Source organism: Pelophylax lessonae, assembly GCF_965119305.1.
Source record: "Pelophylax lessonae genome assembly, chromosome: 3".
In the NCBI taxonomy this organism is placed as follows: Eukaryota; Metazoa; Chordata; class Amphibia; order Anura; family Ranidae; genus Pelophylax; species Pelophylax lessonae.
This window is the reverse complement of record NC_138770.1, coordinates 248,532,835-248,551,446: the sequence shown is the minus strand read 5'-3', so window position 1 is coordinate 248,551,446 and position 18,612 is coordinate 248,532,835. Positions and strand designations below refer to the sequence as shown.

Sequence of the window (18,612 nt, the reverse complement as noted above, 5' to 3'; positions counted from 1 at the left end):
ATCTATCTAACCCTGTACAGCAAATATCGCTGTACTTACCTTTTCTTCACCCGATCCAGTCTCCAGCAAGGGAAGCCGTGTGCATTAGAGGACTGCCAAGGGCTGTGAAATGAATGGGAAGTCATCTATTGACTTACTATGGGGCTTCCATTGTTGAGTGCCTCTCCTGCTCCCGCCTCCACGCTGAAGCCGCCTTTGACCGCTCAGCATAGGACCGGATCGCTACAGAATAGTTGAGTACAGTGATTTTTGCTTTACAGGGTTGGAAAGATTAGGTTTAGAATGTGGCACAGAGCAGATAAGCATTAGTTAGGTTTTTCCTGGACTTATCCTTTAACAAGAAAAGTCAAGATTTGCATATGGCTTCAACTGTCTAAATTTCTGGATGCACTAATCATTCTGATTTGTTGTTTTAATCACAGTAACCTCTACTTATGAGTTTTTTTTTTTAAATATATGCTCAATTTGAATAGCCTTGGTGTACTTTTTATTACTGGATGCTCCAGTCCCAGTAGACGACCCCTTGTGTGGAAATGCGTCGGACGGAGCTGGTCGCGCTGTCATTTTGTCACGTTACCGTTCTGCAGGCGGCCGTGACGTTCTTCAGCTTGTTGCATCTTTTTAACTTGGATTGCTGTAAGTGTATTTGCCTTTATTAAATTTGGTTTTAAAGGATAATGCAATATTAGTCCCTTTCTTTCTTTTGGGAATGCATCCTTGGGCCATTTCATCTTGAGCCGCACCAAGTGTTTTTTTTGGATGCTGTGGGTGGATGTGATCTGGAGGATCCTCAAGGAGAGTACTCCACCTCTTCAGTCCTGCTGACACGGGATCATCTACCTACTTTGCTTGAAGTTTTTACCTCCATCATCTCTGGTAAGAGTCCATCTTTATCACTGGGCGTTATTTTATTATCACATTGTCAAGTTTATTTGGAGGCTCTGTTTTGTTTAACACATGGTAAGAGGCCATTCACTACGTTGGAATTTGAACACAGTCACCATTTAAGTGTGGACTCACCACTGAACATATTACTTGCACATGTTTGATTATGGACTTTATTGATGAACTGTATTTTGTTTACACATTATTCTGCAGTCCTCCAATTTTGTGCACTATTTTTGCACCTACAAGATTTGATTGTTTTACACATCAATATTGTTGGTTTACTATTGAAGCGCATTATTATCCACTTTCACTTCTACACATTTCTCTAGTGCTGCTTCTACTTAATGATTTGCGCACTTTTTTTTGACTTTTCAACGCTCCTGTTACAGCCCCATCTGGGGCGGTCTCCCACAGACTCAACTGCTTACTTATCCACTGGCACTTTTCATTTGGGTTCATGATGGCCAGCATAATTCAACCCACTTCCTGGGAACTCTGGCTGAACTGGACTCACAGGAGAATGCTGCAGAAAGCAGCATGTCATTACATTTATGGATACATCCACCATCAGCGAAAGAGGGGGTCGAAGAGGACTTGTGATGTCATGCGACCGGACCGAAGTATCTTGACAAAAAAGGCATGTGCAAAGATTTGTTTAAGTGGTGGTCCAATGGGTGAGAGAGTGGGGACCTCGCACCCAGAGTTTGGGTTTAAAGGTGCCTGCTATTACCCTATTAGACAGAAAACCTGAATCTGGTTTCAGTCTCTTAACCGCTTGCCGACCGCCGCACGACTATTTACATCGGCAGTCAGCCCCTCACAGGCAAAGCAACGTAGGGCTACTCACGATCGTCCATTACACCGGAAGAAAGGCAGGCGGCTAATGTAAACAAAGCCGCCTGTGATTTATCCCTGTGTAAGAATGGAGATCAGACGGTTCTACTATGTAGGAAAGTTGATCTCTGTTCTTACACTAGAAGCCACAGCCAATCACAGTTAGAAACACACCCCTAGGACACACTTAACCCCTCCCTCTCCAATACAGTTAAATCCTTCACTGCCAGTGTCATTTTTACAGTAACAGTGCATATGTATAGCACTGATTACTGCAGTTATGTCACTGGTAACCCCAAAACTGTCAAAAATGTCAGTCAAGGGTGCGATCTGTCCGCCGCAATGTTGCAGTCCCGCAAAAAAAATTTGCAGATTGCCGTCATTACTCGTTAAATAAAAAACACCAAAAATTACAAAAATCTTTCCCTTTGTTAGTAAACACGATAACTTTTGCGCAAACCAATCAAAATACGCTTTTTGCGATTTTTTTTTACCAAACATATGTAGCATAAAACAAATTGGCCGAAAATGTTAAAAAAATTTGATTTTTACATTTTTTTTTGGGGGGGGGGGGGGGATTTCATACAAAAAAATGTGAAAAATATTGTTATTTTTGCAAAATTGACGCTCTTTTTTTGTTTATAGCCCATGATCAAAAAATTGCACAGGCGATCAAATACCACCAAAAGAAAGCTCTGTTTGTGGGAAAAGAAGGACGTCAAATCCGTTTAGGAACAGCGTCGCACGACCGCGCAATTGTCTGTTAAATTCCCGCAGTGCCGAATTGCAAAATAGGCCCTGGTCAGGAAGGGGGTAAAATCTTCCGGGGCTTAAGTGGTTAAGAAGAGCTTAATTTTGTTTTTGAGGCTATATCCTGATTACAAGATAAAAAATGTTTATTGAAAAAAAACAAAGTAGGACTACAAATAGTGCAGCATGTTGTCTGTATAGTTAACAGGGAAGACATGAGTTTAAACTACCTTAACCACAAATAAAATCATTGCTAACAGGCCTACAGCTAAAAAGACTTAGGTATTCCAACCAAAATAATAAGGCCTATATAATGAAGATCATATCATATAAACAATGATAAACAAATATAGAGACATTTGACCTACATGGAAGCGACATCGGGACATTTTCAAAACTGTGGAGAGGTGGAAAAGTAACAGGGAGGAGGAAAGAAAGGGTAGAGGAGAAAATTCACAGAGTAACGGTGAGAAGAGGTAGGGGGGAAAGAAGTGAAAGAAAGATAACTGCAGAAGAAGAATGACACAGTATTCACTTAAAAAATAGCCACTAAGCAGTATAGACTACTTTGGTTAAATAGGTTAACAAGAACCCCAGGAGTCTATACAATCAGACCATATCTTATCAAAAATTTTCAGGCAGTTTCTACTTGCATAAGTCGACTTCTGCATTAATAGAGCGTTATCAATCGTGGCACACCATGAAAACAAATTGGGAGGGTGAGGTGACTTCCACTTTAAAGGAATTTAAATTGCAGCAGAGAAAATAAACAATTTAACATAACGGCCCACCCCATCCAAGGTACCTAGCAGGAGCACCTAAGGGTCTAACCTAAGGGTTGAGTGACAGCTTTTTAAGTTCAGCTACCACTGCCATCCAAAAAAGTCTGAAGAAGGGGCATATCCACACCATGGGCAGGGAAGAGCCTATGGAGGAATGGAAATGTGTACAAGAAGAATCAGTCGAATGGGAAATAGCGGCCAGAATTTGAGGAATGAAAACAGGCTCTATGGAGGTACTTTAGCTCACATAGGTAACAATGGCTGGTACAGGTCTCCAATAGTTTGCTCTGGCATTATGCCACACCAAAGGGGTTGTTCTCATTTGGCCAGTAACAGCTGGATTGGATTTGGAGCCGCTGAAAATTGTATTGCTTAAGGTAACACACGAGCCAAAAAGGGCTACCTCCAATGTAACTGTATGAAAAACCAGCAGCAGGCTGTTACCAGCACTGTCGGCCAATAGTACAGCTGAAAATTTGGAAGCGACAGAACACAATGGGAGTTGTAACATTGACTTTGCAAGTGGAACTTTCCCGCAATTAAATTAAACGCAACACTGTTTAATTTATTGAAGAATGATTTCAGTATGGGAATGGGTGTATTTTTAAAGTATAAAATAAATGTTGGTAAGTGAGAGGAAATCCATGGAAATCAAATTGGAGTTCCACTCGTTTTTAAGTTTATTAAAAGTAAGCAGCTACAAAAAGTGTAGTTGCTGACTTTTAATAAACATACACTAACCTGTCCCACGATCCAGCGATGTGGTCGCCTGAAGACTCGCTCCTCTCTCTCGTCGGCATCACAAGTGTGGGCACCCTGTGACGTGTTCCAGAAGATTGCAGGGAGGGAGGGGGGAGGAGAAATTTCGCTCAAGTTGCCTAGGCGGCCCGAGGAGAAGTGGGAGCAGTTACCTGTGAAAACGAGGTACCCGCTCCCCCCCCAAAGTGACATGTAAGGGAGTGAGGAGTGCTTAAAGCGGAATTTCCACTTTTGGGTGGAAGTGCGCTTTAAGGGAACTCCTTGGGGACCCCCAGGTCACCAGAACTAGTGTCTCCATTGGAAGATTTGCTCTCTATTACTTTTCTGGGGACAAAACTCTGGATTTTTTTTTAACTTTCACTTTCAGTGATAAGGGGGCACAGAAAACAAAAATAAACAAGCATTCTAATTCCTCTGCATTCTTACCCAAAATTAAAAAAAAAAGGTTTGCCTTTAGTTATACTTTAACTCTGGGAGAAGAGCTTAAAGAGAGGGACTAGGTTAAGATCCAGATACATCGCCAGAGAGCTACCTACGTTTATCTCAACGCATTTAAACCCATCCACGGGGGAAGGGGGGTGGGGTTTGTATCTGATTTGGAACGCAAAGTACTAAGTGCGAAAATCAGATATTTCGCCCAGCGGCCATTAAGTCCGGAGAAGGCGCTAAATGTATCAATTATCTGCAGGGTGGCCTGCAATTGGGAGGACGTGTCTCTGAGATACAACAAGGTATTGTCAGCATACAAGGACAATTTATCTTCAATCCCATCCACTTAAATTCCTTTCACTGAGTCTGCTGTGCGAAGTTCAACAGATAAAAGCTCCAGGGCAAGAACAAACAGACACGGGGATAGGGGGCAGCCCTGACTCATGCCCCTAGACAGGAGAAAGAGAGCAGACAGTGAATTATTAGTATGTACCTTAGTCACAGGGGCTGGGTAAAGCATACGCAGCCAAACCATAAATCGGGAAGTGAAACCAAATTTGCGGAGAACAGCCCTGACAAAGGCCCATTAAAAAGAAGTAAAAGCGTCTACGGAGACCACTGCCCCCATGCTATTCATACAGTATCTGCCAAATAATGTGAGTGAACAGCCTACAGCTATTGATATTTGTCCCCCCTGCCCAGCATAAACCCAGACTGGTCCAGATGTACCAAAGCTGATATAAGAATATTTAGGTGATTAAACAAAGTTTTATCAGAATTTCTGCATCCACATTCAAGAGTGAAATCAGTCTATTAAAAGAGCACAAGTCAGGGTCCTTGTCAGGCTTAGGGATCACTACAATCCCAGCATCCAACATGGAACTCGACAGGGTGCCCGAGTCAAGGGATTGAAGAAGTGATTGCAGTCTGGGAGCTAGCTCTTTAGAGAAAGTTTTGGAAAATTCTATTGGGAGACAATCAGGTCCAGACATTTTCCCACACTGCAGAGTGGATATAACAATTTGCACCTCCTCAGGCTTCATGGGGGCATCCAGTTTATCCCTGTTAAGTGTGTTAGTTGTGGGAGATCAGCAGGTGCTTGCTAGGTGAGAAAGTCTGCCTCTGCATGTCACCCAATACCTAATGAGAATAGGAGGCAAAACTGTAATTTATCAAGTGGGGGTCCGTAAGAAATCGTGACAAAGGCAAAGGGAGCCAAGCCAGCAGTTTCCTGTTTTTTACCCCCTGTTGAAAAATTCTTTGGGGCTGATGAAGAGTTTCAGTTTAAGTCTTGGCGGTTCAAAGGAGTGCAACCTCCTTAAGGGCTATCTGTAGTAATAATAAGTATGTGGAAGGGTCTTGAGTCTGAGTAGAAGCCTTTTCTAAAGTTGTGTAAAGTATGCTCTGCCCAACTAAGTTCAGCCCTTAAACCTTTCCTGACCCTCTTATAATGGCCTGGAAACGCCCCCTCGTAAAGGCTTTGAAAGCATCTCAAGTGGCAGAAGAAGAGTCTGTATGTGCATTAAGAACACAATATTTAGTCTTATCCTGTCTGAATGGCATATCACCCCTTGGCTAATCAAAATTCAAATAATCTCTATAGCTCTGCAGACAGCACCCCATGAGTGACCAGAGAAAACACAATAGGGGCAAAGTCTGATACGCCCATGGCAAGATAGTAATTTGGGGTTAAATCCTGTTTGATTGTCAAAATGTAAATATCCTCCATCAAAAGAGATTGCACTGTTTTATGTTTTCTAATTTCTATGTATCTTTAAATATTATATACACACATATTACCACACATGAAAGAAATTATTTTACAGAGTAATAAAATAGTGGACTAATCCAATAACCTAAATACACCATTGAATAACTTGCTTGTGTTGTTTGAGAAAAGCAATAGTTAGACATACACTAAGCTAAAGATGCATTTAAACATGTGGCAAATTTACTACCTGGTGAACACACCAAAGCCACTTTCACAGACGCAGGTCTGAACAAATTCCTGTGGCCATGAAAGTATGATATACTAGAGACATGACCAGGCCTATTTTGTTTTGCTCTTTGTTCAGTGCTGCTTCATAAGTGCCTATGCTGTGTTGCCTGCACCTTTTGATTCTAAGTAGATGACATGTAATGTACTTTGAAACTGTGCTTTGAAAAGCCACCAAAGTGAATCCACTGAGGTTCTTCCCTGAGCTTTCTCTATGTTCACAATAGACATGTCTGTCAGTCCTACTGACTTCAATAGGAAACCTACCGATACACAGTCAGACAAAACAGTTGAGGTATAGGAGGGAAGAAATTCAAATGAGAGATGCAGTCAGATCTTCAGACATCAGCTTCATTAAAAAGATGAATTTATCAACTACATAAAACTAAATTAAATAGAGTTAGTTGGGAGTGGAATTCTCATGTATGTATAACAACCTGAGATGTTATGTATTACAAACAGCACATTCTATATTGTGCCATTATATTTTTTATGAATGTGAAAAATAAAGATCCAAGCTATTTTTTATTTATTTTTTTTTATTGTTTACCAAATACAAAATATGCTTATCAAGAGTATAAAATCCCATTTCCCGAATCCCTAAGCTTTGACCCCATGTTGTCATACTACTTTGTTGTTTAGGAAACAAAAGCAAAAATCTTTATTTACAGCAAAGGGCATAAACACTATAGTTACATGCGTAATTAGGTCTTGTAAAAATTAAGTGCTGCTCCCCAAATCAATATTTTTCACAGATCACATTATAGAGAAATATGATGGTAGAAGGCAAGCTGGAGGCAGATAAAGTTTCTGGTCCTCTGTACAACATATAGGATAACAGGCAGAAACGAGTGGTTATGGGAAAACAATACTGCAAGAGAGTTCAGGTGACATCATAAGAGAAAACTGAAGGTCAGGCAATTTGTCAATGTCGCCTGAAGCTCTGAAGGATTTTAAATTTCCAATATCTATTTTTACACACAAAAATCAGCCTTAAAGTTATGTTATTGTGATGTGGCAATATACAGTCCACTTATTCAATATCAGTTTTTGAATCACGTCTTTCAAGCGGTATATTCAATGTCTCCAGAGCATATCACATCTCTTGGAAGGATAAAGGGGCAATTACTTCTCCGCATATAGCTTAATCCTGGGCACAGGAGTGTACATAGTATAAAAGTGAACATTTTTAGAAAGGAAATTTAGTCAAATTCTTCTTAACACGTTAATGTATCAGGCATAAGTTTATCATCCACATCATGTGCAACATCTACAATACTCCCCTACAGTTTGATTGTTTATTTTTGTCATTTGCTAGCAAGTTTATTGATCATAAAATTTGAAATAGATGTTTAAGGAAAATAACTGTCTGGCAGTGCCTAACTAATTTACTTTTTGCACCATAAATAAGGTTTAAATTAGGGAAAACCCAATAATTTATGCAATTAGTTTTAACTTTATCTTGTTTATGTTTTTCGTTGGTCTACAATGTGCTTATTATAGATTACCCATGGATAACTGCTTTGAATGTCAGAGATTTAGAAGCCCATTTTTTTTTAATGTAACCACTTGCTTACCAGGCCTTTTCTGGAACTTTTTGTTTACAAGTTTAAAATATTATTGTTTGCTAGAAAAATACTTAGAACCCCCAAACATGATATCTTTTTTTTTTTTAGCAGAGACTCTAGAGCAGGGCTTCCCAAACTTTTTTGGGCCGAGACACACTTCTGAATACAGTTATTTTTCGGGACCCACTTGCAGCCATTTTCACGTCATAGTGCTCCTTTACACATTGCAGCGTCCCATTACACTGCAGCCATTTTCACGTCATAGTGCCCCTTTACACATCACAGTGTTATACTAGTGCGGTATGACTTAACTGGTTCCCAACCGCCTGTGGCAGATTTTATTTGTAAATTACTTTACTACTGCTTTAAGCCTGGTTTCCATGTATGCAGGTTGGCGGCCCACATTTGCACAGATTGATTTGAATGGGCTGCTATGCCCTCGTTTTCCGCAGAAAAAAGATGCATGCAGCATTTAAAAAAATGCAGTGGCCTTGATAGCCATCCTGCTTTTGCACCATATGACTTACCTGCAGTTCCTGCACTGGCAAGCTTTCTGCGTTTTTATATACGTGGGCCCAGCATTAAAGAAACTGGATTTTTGACTTACCGTAAAATCCTTTTCTCTTAAGCTCATTGACAGACGCAGGACTGATATCTTGATATCCGTAGGGTTATACTGCCCCCTACAGGAGTAGGACACTAGGCAGGAAAAAAGTTTTGGCCACACCCATGGGCAGTCCCAGGGGGTATATCCTCTCTCTCCCTGCCACAGGATGTCAGTTATGTAACAAAGCAGTGTCAGAGACTCATACCAACCCAACTCAAAATAGAGGGGCGGGTACTGCGTCTGCCAATGAGCTTAAGGGAAAAGGATTTTATGGTAAGTCAAAAATCCAGTTTTCTCTGTCGCTCATTGACAGACTGATATCTTGATATCCGTAGGGACGTCCCAAAGCAGTGCCATAAATGAGGGGTGGGATAACAGAAATAAAATCCAATCCAGAAGGCCAAAACAGAGCCAACCAGAAGACCAGAGGACTCATCGAAACAAGCAGATGAGACCCACCTGAAAAAACAAAATCCCCGAGGTAGACCAAAGGTCCCCTCAAACAGCAGCCTGAAAAACCTTGCGGCCAACAGAGGCATCCGCCGATGCCAGCACATCAACCTTATAAAATTTTGTAAAGGTATGAACCGACGACCAGGTAGCCGCCTTGCAAACCTGAAGCACCGACGCCTTATGGCGGAAGGCCCAGGAAGCACTAAGAGCCCGAGTAGAGTGCGCCTTAACAGGGAACGGAGGAACTCGACCCTTAATAGAATAAGCCTGCACCACCGTCTGTCTGATCCATCTGGAGATAGTCGCGGCAGACGCAGGCAACCCCTTTCTAGGGCCATCCATGATCACAAAAAGTGAATCAGCCTTACGAAAAGAGTCAGTAGTAGCAAAGTACACCCTGATCGCCCGAACCACATCCAAGAAGTGGAACGCAAACTCCCGAGGATGACTGGGGTTAGGACACAGGGAAGGTAACACAATATCCTCATTCAAGTGAAAGTCGGAAACCACCTTAGGAAGGAAGGATGAATTCGGACGAAGAACCACCTTATCCCTATGAACCACAAGATAGGGGGAATGACAGGACAACGCAGCCAGTTCCGACACCCTGCGTGCAGAAGTGATAGCCACTAAAAAGGCCACCTTCTGGGATAAGGTAAGCAAGGGAATCTCCCTAATATTTTAAAAGGGAGGTTTCTGGAGAACCGACAACACCAAATTAAGATCCCAGGGCGGCAAGGTGCGCGCACCGGAGGAGCCAGGTGCCGCACCCCCTGGATGAAGTTCCGCAAAGAATGAGTAGCCAGTGGCCTCTGAAAGAAGAAGATCGCCAATGCTGAAACCTGACCCTTGATAGTACTCAAGGCCAGCTTCTGCTCAACCCCCTGTTGCAGGAAGACCAATATCCGAGCCACCGAGTAAGAACGTGGAGGAACCCCGAGGGACTCACACCACGCGATATAAGACTTCCATGTGCGATGATAGATCTTTCTGGAAGTCGCTTTCCTCGCTTTAATCAGAGTAGGAATAACTGAAAAAGATAAACCCCTGTCCTTCAGCACCTGGCTCTCAACAGCCAAGCCGTCAAAGCCAGCGATCGTAAAGCAGGATGGAAGATCGGTCCCTGAGACAGCAGATCCTCCCTGAGAGGAAGTCACCAAGGAACGTCCGCGACCAGCCTGACCAAGTCGGCGTACCAGGCCCGACGAGGCCAGTCCAGAGCCACAAGGATGACTGGAATTCCCTCCGCCTCTATCCTGCGAAGAAGTTTCGGCAGCAACTTGAGAGAAGGAAAGGCATACAGCAGCTGATACTGCCCCCATGGAGCAACCAGCGCGTCTGCGGCGTCCACCCGAGGATCGCAGGAGCGGGCTGCAAACCTCTGCACCTTCCTGTTGAGCCGAGATGCCAACAGATCCAGGTCCGGGGTGCCCCATTGTAGGCACAACTGGTGAAACACCTCTGGATGAAGAGACCATTCCCCTTGATCCAAGGTCTGACGGCTGAGAAAGTCCGCCTGCCAATTTTCCATGCCCAGAATGTGAACTGCGGAAAGAGCCGGAACAAACCGTTCCGCCCAATGAAGAATGCCGGCCACTTCTACGGCCGCCAGAACACTCTTGGTGCCCCCCTGGTGATGGACATAAGCCATGGCCGTGGCATTGTCCGACTGAATCCGAAACGGGTAGCCCCAAAGATGCGCGATCCAGTGAACCAGGCAAAACCTGATCGCTCTCAGTTTCAACACATTTATCGGCCACCTGGATTCTTCCAGGGACCAGAGCCCCTGAGCAGCCAGAGACTCCCTGGTCCGCTTGCTCAGCCGGATCCGATTGTCCAGGGAATCGGGATTCCGGTTCCATTTGAGAAGAATCTCCTTTTGGAGAGTCCGCGTATGAAACTGAGCCTGCAGAGACTCCGTATCGAGGAGGAGATCGTCCAGGTAGCCCAGAACCGATATGCCCTGCTGCCGCAACAGCACCAGAACTGGGGCCAAAACCTTTGTGAAAACCCGGGGAGCAGAAGCGAGACCAAAGGGTAACGCCACAATCTGATAATGGTCCTCTCCCACAGCAAAGCGCAGAAACCGCTGGTGTCCTGCGTAAATGGGAGCATGAAGATAGGCATCCTTGATGTCTATGGACGCCAGAAAATCCCCCTGATGCAGGGAGGCCACCACTCCTTGTTGCATCAAGTCCTGCACTGCCCCCAACAGAGCCGTTAGACGATTCGGAGACAGTCGCATATAGGAAGAGAAGAACCGCACCGGTGGAAGCGATCGAAACTCGATCTTGTATCCCGACCGTATGACCTCGTGAACCCATTTGTCTTGAATCCTGGAGAGCCACGGGTTCGGGAACCGGCGAAGACACCCCCCCACCCCTGATAGGGGTGGGGGCGCACCTTCAGGCTGAAGCGGTCTTATCCTCAGGTCTGGAATGACCATATTTTTGCTTACCAGACCAAGGTCTCTTGAAACCCCCGGTGGGGCTTTGGGGGGCTTCGCCTTGTCGCCCGCCCCGGAAGAGCGAAAAAACTTCTTGTGAGCTGAAAAGGAAGGTCCCTGTCTGCGACGAGGTTCCTTACCTTTATTAGCCTGTGGTAGAAAGGAGCTCTTGCCCCCAGTTAGATCCTTGATAATCTCATCCAAGGTAGCACCAAACAGGCGATCCCCCTGAAAAGGGAGATCAGTCAAGGCTTTTTTGGAAACCTGATCCGCCGACCAGCACTTCAACCATAGCATGCGCCGGAGGACCACCGCCGAGATTGACACACGCACCAGCAATGGAGCAGCGTCCAATGCGGCATCACAAACAAACTGTAGCCCCTGCACCATTTGCTCCAGCAACTCCGCCACGGCAGGGGGGGGAGACTTCTCCCCTCCAGATCATGGCGTAACAGCTTGGCCCATTCCGTCAACGTCTGTGAAACCAGAGCAATGGTAGGAAACCGGCGGATCCGCTGAAGGTGGCACCGTCCATTTTTTAAGGAGGGACTCTTCAAACGGGTAGCGCCTAGCAATCCGTTTGGGCATCCCTGGGGGTCGTTTTGGACGGATCCACTCCTTCTTGATGATATCGTCAAAGCATTTGGGAAAGGGAAACACCTTCGCCACCCTGGAGGGCTTGCGAGTGCCAAAGGCAACTTTGGCAGGAGCTGCATCCGCAGGCGCAACCTCTAGTTTTAGGATCTCCCGGACAGACACAATCAGTGCGTCCACTAGTGCCTTGTCTTGCGCTATGGCGGAGGCAGAGAGGTCATCCTCACTATCAGAGGAGACGGGGCGCGAGACAGCAGCCCCAGAGGAGGAACCCGCAGCAGCAGCGACTGACTCAAGATCAGAATATGAGGCATCAGACAAGACAGGGGTAGGCGGGGGGTCGCTTTTTAGCCCCCGTCCCTGACAGGCCACCTCCACCCGGGACACAAATGACTCCAGGACCGCCAAAAGCGCATCAATGGTGAGCGGAGAATCGGAGGGCCCTGCGGCCACCTCGAGGGGATCAGGTAGGGACACATGTGCAGCAGGGTCCATGGCAACACCAGGGGAACCCATCAGCAAAGTATGACAAAATTGAAAAAAAATAAAAAAACTTTTTTTTTTTTTTTTAAATGTCACCCAGAGCTACAGCGCCCCTCAATGAGACAGCGTGCCTCGAGACCCCCGCAGAGAGAGAGAGAGACCCCCAAAAGACTCACCACACGATGCACCAGAGTTCAAAAGGACTGCTCTCAGCGTTGTCTACATGACAAGGAAGTCCTGTGGAGCGATCTTCCCAGGTCTAGGGAGGGGCTCCGCCCCCTCACACGCCCTCAGTAACTCCCACAGCTGCCCAGCTCTGCAAACAAAACGAGCTCGGTGTACCAAGATGGCCGCCCCCATGAGCCACATGAGGGACTCCAAATGGCAGCCCGGCGCGCTGCGGTGGGAAGGGGGGTCCCCACATCTACTAACAGACGATCGATCAACAGGTAGGCCCTGGGAAGCCAGGGAGGAAGCCGTCCGCACAACAGCCGTCCGCACTAGGGACCCCCCCACCCCCTTAGCGGCTTCCAGGAATGGCTAGCCACACCACACACACACCCCCCCCCGTAGGGGGAGAGGGACACCACAGGGGGAGGGTGCACAGGGGAACAGAGGGGAACCGAGATTAGTGTGGGTCCGACCGTCCCAGGGAGGGGCCTGGGTCCACCCCAGAGTCAGCCATGAGGAGCAGGGGGAAACATTTACTCACCATACCGGAACAGAGCGGGCGCCACTCCAGACAAAAACCCCTCACAGCCCAGTGGGGGGGGGGGGGTGTCGGCCAAAGGAGACGCTGCGACTCGGCCGTTGACCGGTCGTATGTGGCTCGGCGGGACGTTTAACCCGCGGGCGGGCCAGACCCCCTCCAGCTGGACTATGTCGCAGCCGACCCAGCGCGGAGCTGGGTCTGCACGCGCTCGTAGGCCGGCTGGGTGACCACTGGATTTCAACATCCAGCCCGTCGCCCAGATCCGGCATAATTGCTTGAAGATCTCACAGAAACAACTGGAGAAAAAAGCTAACTAAAAAAAAGATTTATCTAAAAAAGCTTGCCAGGACCAGAGATCCCAGGAAGGAACTTAGGTCCTTACTCCTGACTAGGCAGAAAAAAACTGATATCCTGTGGCAGGGAGAGAGAGGATATACCCCCTGGGACTGCCCATGGGTGTGGCCAGAACTTTTTTCCTGCCTAGTGTCCTACTCTTGTAGGGGGCAGTATAACCCTACGGATATCAAGATATTAGTCCTGCGTCTGTCAATGAGCGACAGAGAAACACAATTTGCATGTGCAGGAACTGCAAGTAAGTCACATGGTGCAAAAGCAGGATGGATTTCATGGCCACTGCATTTTTTTAAAATTCTGCATGCACCTTTTTTCAGCGGAAAACACGGGCATAGCAGCCCATTCTAATCAATGGGCTGCTATGCTTGTGAAAATGTGGGTCGCCAACCCGCATACATGTGAACCAGGCCTAAAATAAGCCATCAAGCAGTGTCTGGCCTACCTGGTGACTAGCTGCTATTGAGAACGCCCAATAGGAGGGCGAAACGCAGTGTCTATCGTGGCAGAGAGCGTATGTCAGCCCCCACTACTTCCGGTCGGTGGAACGCACGCTGCGGGAGCAGCATCCATCAGACTAGACCAGACCGCATTTTATTTCCTGCAACTTTGTAAGTGTGATTCTTTTATTTTTCAATAAACTTTCATGATGTACTTCACCATGGCGGGCTTTTCTTGTTCTGTATAAATGAGGTAAAACACAGCCAGCGATGTTGCCAACAACCCTGTAGAGATATAGGATCAGTGTGGGACTATCCGGCTACTGCCATATCCAGATACAAGGCATAGTATCTATATCTTTCTGGTGAGTGGGGTCACCCAAGGGGAGCACCAGCACTTTATGTGTGAATACTGCACTCAGGCACTTTTTGTTCACCACCAAATGAATTAATGAAGGACTTTTTTCATTACATATTTTTTTACTGTATATTTATTCATTGATTATTTTCTTTGATCAAGTAGAAAGTATCAATTTATTTTATTGACGATATTTCTTATTTTGGATTCTATCAGGACCCATATAGAAGATAAATAGATTTGCACCCTTGCACTTTATTATATGTATGATTATATTACACAGTATGTTAGACAGAAATAGGGCAGCGCTGACTCACTAATTTTTTCAGGTCCTCTTTATTAGTTTACCTTTAAAAGCAAAATTAAAAAAAAATAAAAATTAATATTAATTTAATAAAATCATTTGTTTTGGCATGAGAACCGGAAGTGACATCACAGGTCGCTCTATTCCAAGGGAATAGAGATGAGTTGGGTCCATCTTGCCCTCACTCGACTTCCTGCCCAGCAAACGGACGCATCGGATCGCTTCCAGGCTTTACCAACTGCTACAGTTAGCCCAGAAACAACCGGGAAGCGGAGGGAGGGGCGCACCTCTCCTCCTGCCTCTAAAAGTGATCCCGATGCAAATGCGCCCACGGGACTACTTTTATCCGACGCAGAATCGCCCATAGTAAAAAACTATACCAGGTTTATGGCAGCTAGCTGCTGCCATAACACCAGTATTTAACGTCAAAGTAATGACGTGTTCTTACTATGGACCAGTCGGCAAGTGGTGTGACCAAACTACGCACGCTAAAATAATTACATATTTTAAGCAAGCAGTTAAAGAACTTTAAATCTCTTCATTATTCCCCTCTGTAGCTATCGACATTGTAGAGAAATTTGTCTTCAAGTACAAACATCTAAGTCAGGGATATCTTGTTTTAAATGGTTCTAAAGGCTGAAGACTTTTTTTACTTTACTTTTTACAGATCTCGATCCAGAACTGTGCACGAAAGCAGTGGCTTTCGCTGCGCTCTCTCTTCTCATAGGCTCAGAGACAGCAGCAGCCAAGTTTCAGCTACCACTGCCATCTAAAAAAGTCTGACAGAGGGGGCTAAGTCAGTGAGGAGGGAGCTTGGGCGGTCCGTGTGTCAATAGCGAGCCTGCACAAGTGCCCTCCATAACAAGCTGCATGCTATAGTGGGCACTCAACTGGGGGGGTTAGCCGGGAGCCCCGGGGGACCCCAGAAGGGGAGGATCAGGGCTGCTTTGTATAAAACCATTGCACAGAACAGGTATGGCATATTTGTTATTTAAAAAAAGATGGCTTTACAATCACTTTAAAGCTCTTTTACTGCTGGTTAAGAATATGTAAATACTTTAATGTCCATAACAACTCTGTGATCCAAAAGTGTTCACTCCAAAGGTATACTGTTACACAGTGGTTACAAAGTGGTTGGTTTTAGTAAATGCCTCCCTAAGCTGTTAAAAGCCTACACTTTATATTAGAAAGTGTCCCTTAAAGAAATGCAGGAAACATCTGTCCAAAAAGGTAAGCAGAAGGACTAGTCACCAGTATTGTATTTAGGATCCCTAAAGCTAAATTTTTTTTCCATTACTGACTCGCCATGCTTTGCCCTGCACTGTCTGCTCTATCTCTGTAAGGAGGCGGTAACCTGAAGAGGAGGGTTTTTCTTCCTAATGTCAAAGTTGCCCACCCAATAAGTGGTGATCAAATGGCTGGTGAGGTATTATTCAAGAAGCAGCAGCAGCAGAAATGGAGGAAGTACAGATCCATAGAATGGATAAATAAAAAATAGGGAAATCTTTGCACTGCAGATGCTCATGTGCAGCTTCCTCTCCAACAAGCTCTCAGGAGAACAGTAGACAGCACAGTGATGATACATCAAATCTATCTCCAAATCTCCTGAAGCTATCACTTGTCTACAGTGGGGTACACAATTGTACAATATTTGTATAGCATGTACACAAATTTCAAAATCCGATTCAGACTTACCAAAATAAAATTTCAGTGACGAACTCCAAAATTTTTCTCATATGTGGACAGAACTACGTAACCATTTTTGTTTTAGTTCCATCCTCAGTTTCAACTTGCTGTGAAACATCGGGGAAAAACAGATGATTGTTCACCCTATTTTCTTATTGTGTGTACCCACCTTAATGCTGGCCATAGATGGATCGAAGTTTGGTTAATACAGCAGGGACTGGCCGAATATTGATTCATCTATAGTCGTTGCCGTTCAAAAGGAGTCGATCCAGTAACTGGATCCTCTCAAACGGGACTGCTGGTATATTTTAATTTGATCAGCGTCTACAGCCAATCAGCCGCAGCACTGATTGGTGTATTCTGACAGTAGAGGAGTTTTGCTGTCAGATTATAATAGGCCAGCAGGAAGGATACCTCCTTCCATCTTGTTTGTGTAGATGGGGTAATCCGTTCAAGTTTTTTCAATTAACCCATTGGCTGGTTGAAAAACACTGCGTCATCAATGGCAGCTATAAGGATCACAGTCACATATCAAGACGTTCACTGTTAATTTTTTGCAGAATTTCAAGACCAGAGATACAATATTCAGGGTACTGCTAAGGAACAATGAACATATCTAGATGCTACCTATAAGACATTTTTTTTACTCTTTGAGTTCAGATCCACTTTAAAACCCAAGTCCAGGATAACTGTATATACAAATTAAAAATGTTGCTAACCTAATCATTTCTAATCTGCAAAGCAAATACCTACATGTACCTCTTATATTTATGCTTTTTACCCCTTCTTCTTTTCTTAGATTATTACAGAACAGTCTTATTTATAACATACCAGGCATAAAAAGGCTATACATGCAATGCTTCTGTTTAACGAAGGCTTCTGGAACATACATAATAGTATATTATTAATGTATACAATACGCACTGGCAAAACAAGTCTGAAACCTTAACCTAGCACTAAGACTGCTCTACTTATTAGGCATTTAATTGAAAAACTGAGCTGTGCCCTTTACATTTCCATTAACGTGCACTGGTGACTCTGCTGAGATTTTCATTAGTGAAAATTGTTAACCCTGGGGAATCGGTTATGCAAATATTGGTGTGTAGCTCTGGCCTGTTAGCTATCAATACAAATCAGAAAATCAATAGGCCTAATAGCTCCTTATTACACAGTTGATACATTTTCAGGGCTGAATTGAGTACTGTCAGTGAATAATCAATTCAGTCCTAACCTATTACCTGATCACTGGCCAGAAACTGTTTCTTAAAGCACTGATTTATTTATAGCTAAGGTAACATTGTACTCCGTTTAATTGGAAGTATGCTCCTTTCATTGTGATTAACCAGCTCGAACAGTCCATTGTTTGATGAAGATTGCCTGGGATCCATTACCTTTAAATTTATTTCACTAATAATTAGTCTGAAACTGCCACGTTGATATAATCAGCAAAATGTTCACGCAATAAAGAAGAGCTCCGGCCAAACAACATCATATAGTAGCAAGCGATGTAAACAGGTGTTTGTTTCTGATTTTGGTTGAACTGTTTGTATAAAAATGTTGAGAAGTTTTTGGTCTATAATAGAAAAAGCTTCTGTCCCATGACCAGAAAAAGGCTCCTGCGCTTGAGAGTTGCTAGCAGCTAGGTATGTGGAAGAGTGATTCCCCTAGTTTAGCCGATGTTTCGGCTGTGCTGCCACTCCAAACAGGTAAGGGGAACCCAGATAGACTCTAAAAACTATAAAAACACAGAGGGCGCACCGGCCTAGCGCAACACCTTTGCAACAATTTATTTAAAAAAAGGAAAAATCTGTGTACATCAATCACAAACGAAAGACTTGTTCAAGAGTGATAAAATATATATATATATATATATATATATACACACACATTTGTGTGTGTGTATGCATATATATATAAATATATATATATATATATATATATATATATATATATATATATATATATATATATATATATATATATATAAAAATAAAACAGTCCCCCAAAAGTCCCCATGCAGCATAATCTACTTATTGGAGACAGTAGTGGGATGTAGTTCTCCAAATGGGCTGACGTATTTCGAGGATGGCCCCTCTTCTTCAGAGCTAAACTTGGAATGAGAGTAGCTGGTCTTTAAATCATCCCCATCAGCTGACCATTTTTTATCTATCA

The 18,612-nt window shown here is 44.3% G+C and overlaps 1 protein-coding gene across 2 annotated transcripts in view; it reads right to left on the bottom strand.

The window, feature by feature from the left end:
- The window catches only part of RSRC1 (arginine and serine rich coiled-coil 1), a 654,629-nt gene that overhangs the window by 62,904 nt on the left and 573,113 nt on the right, over positions 1–18,612 (bottom strand). The window lies entirely within an intron of this gene.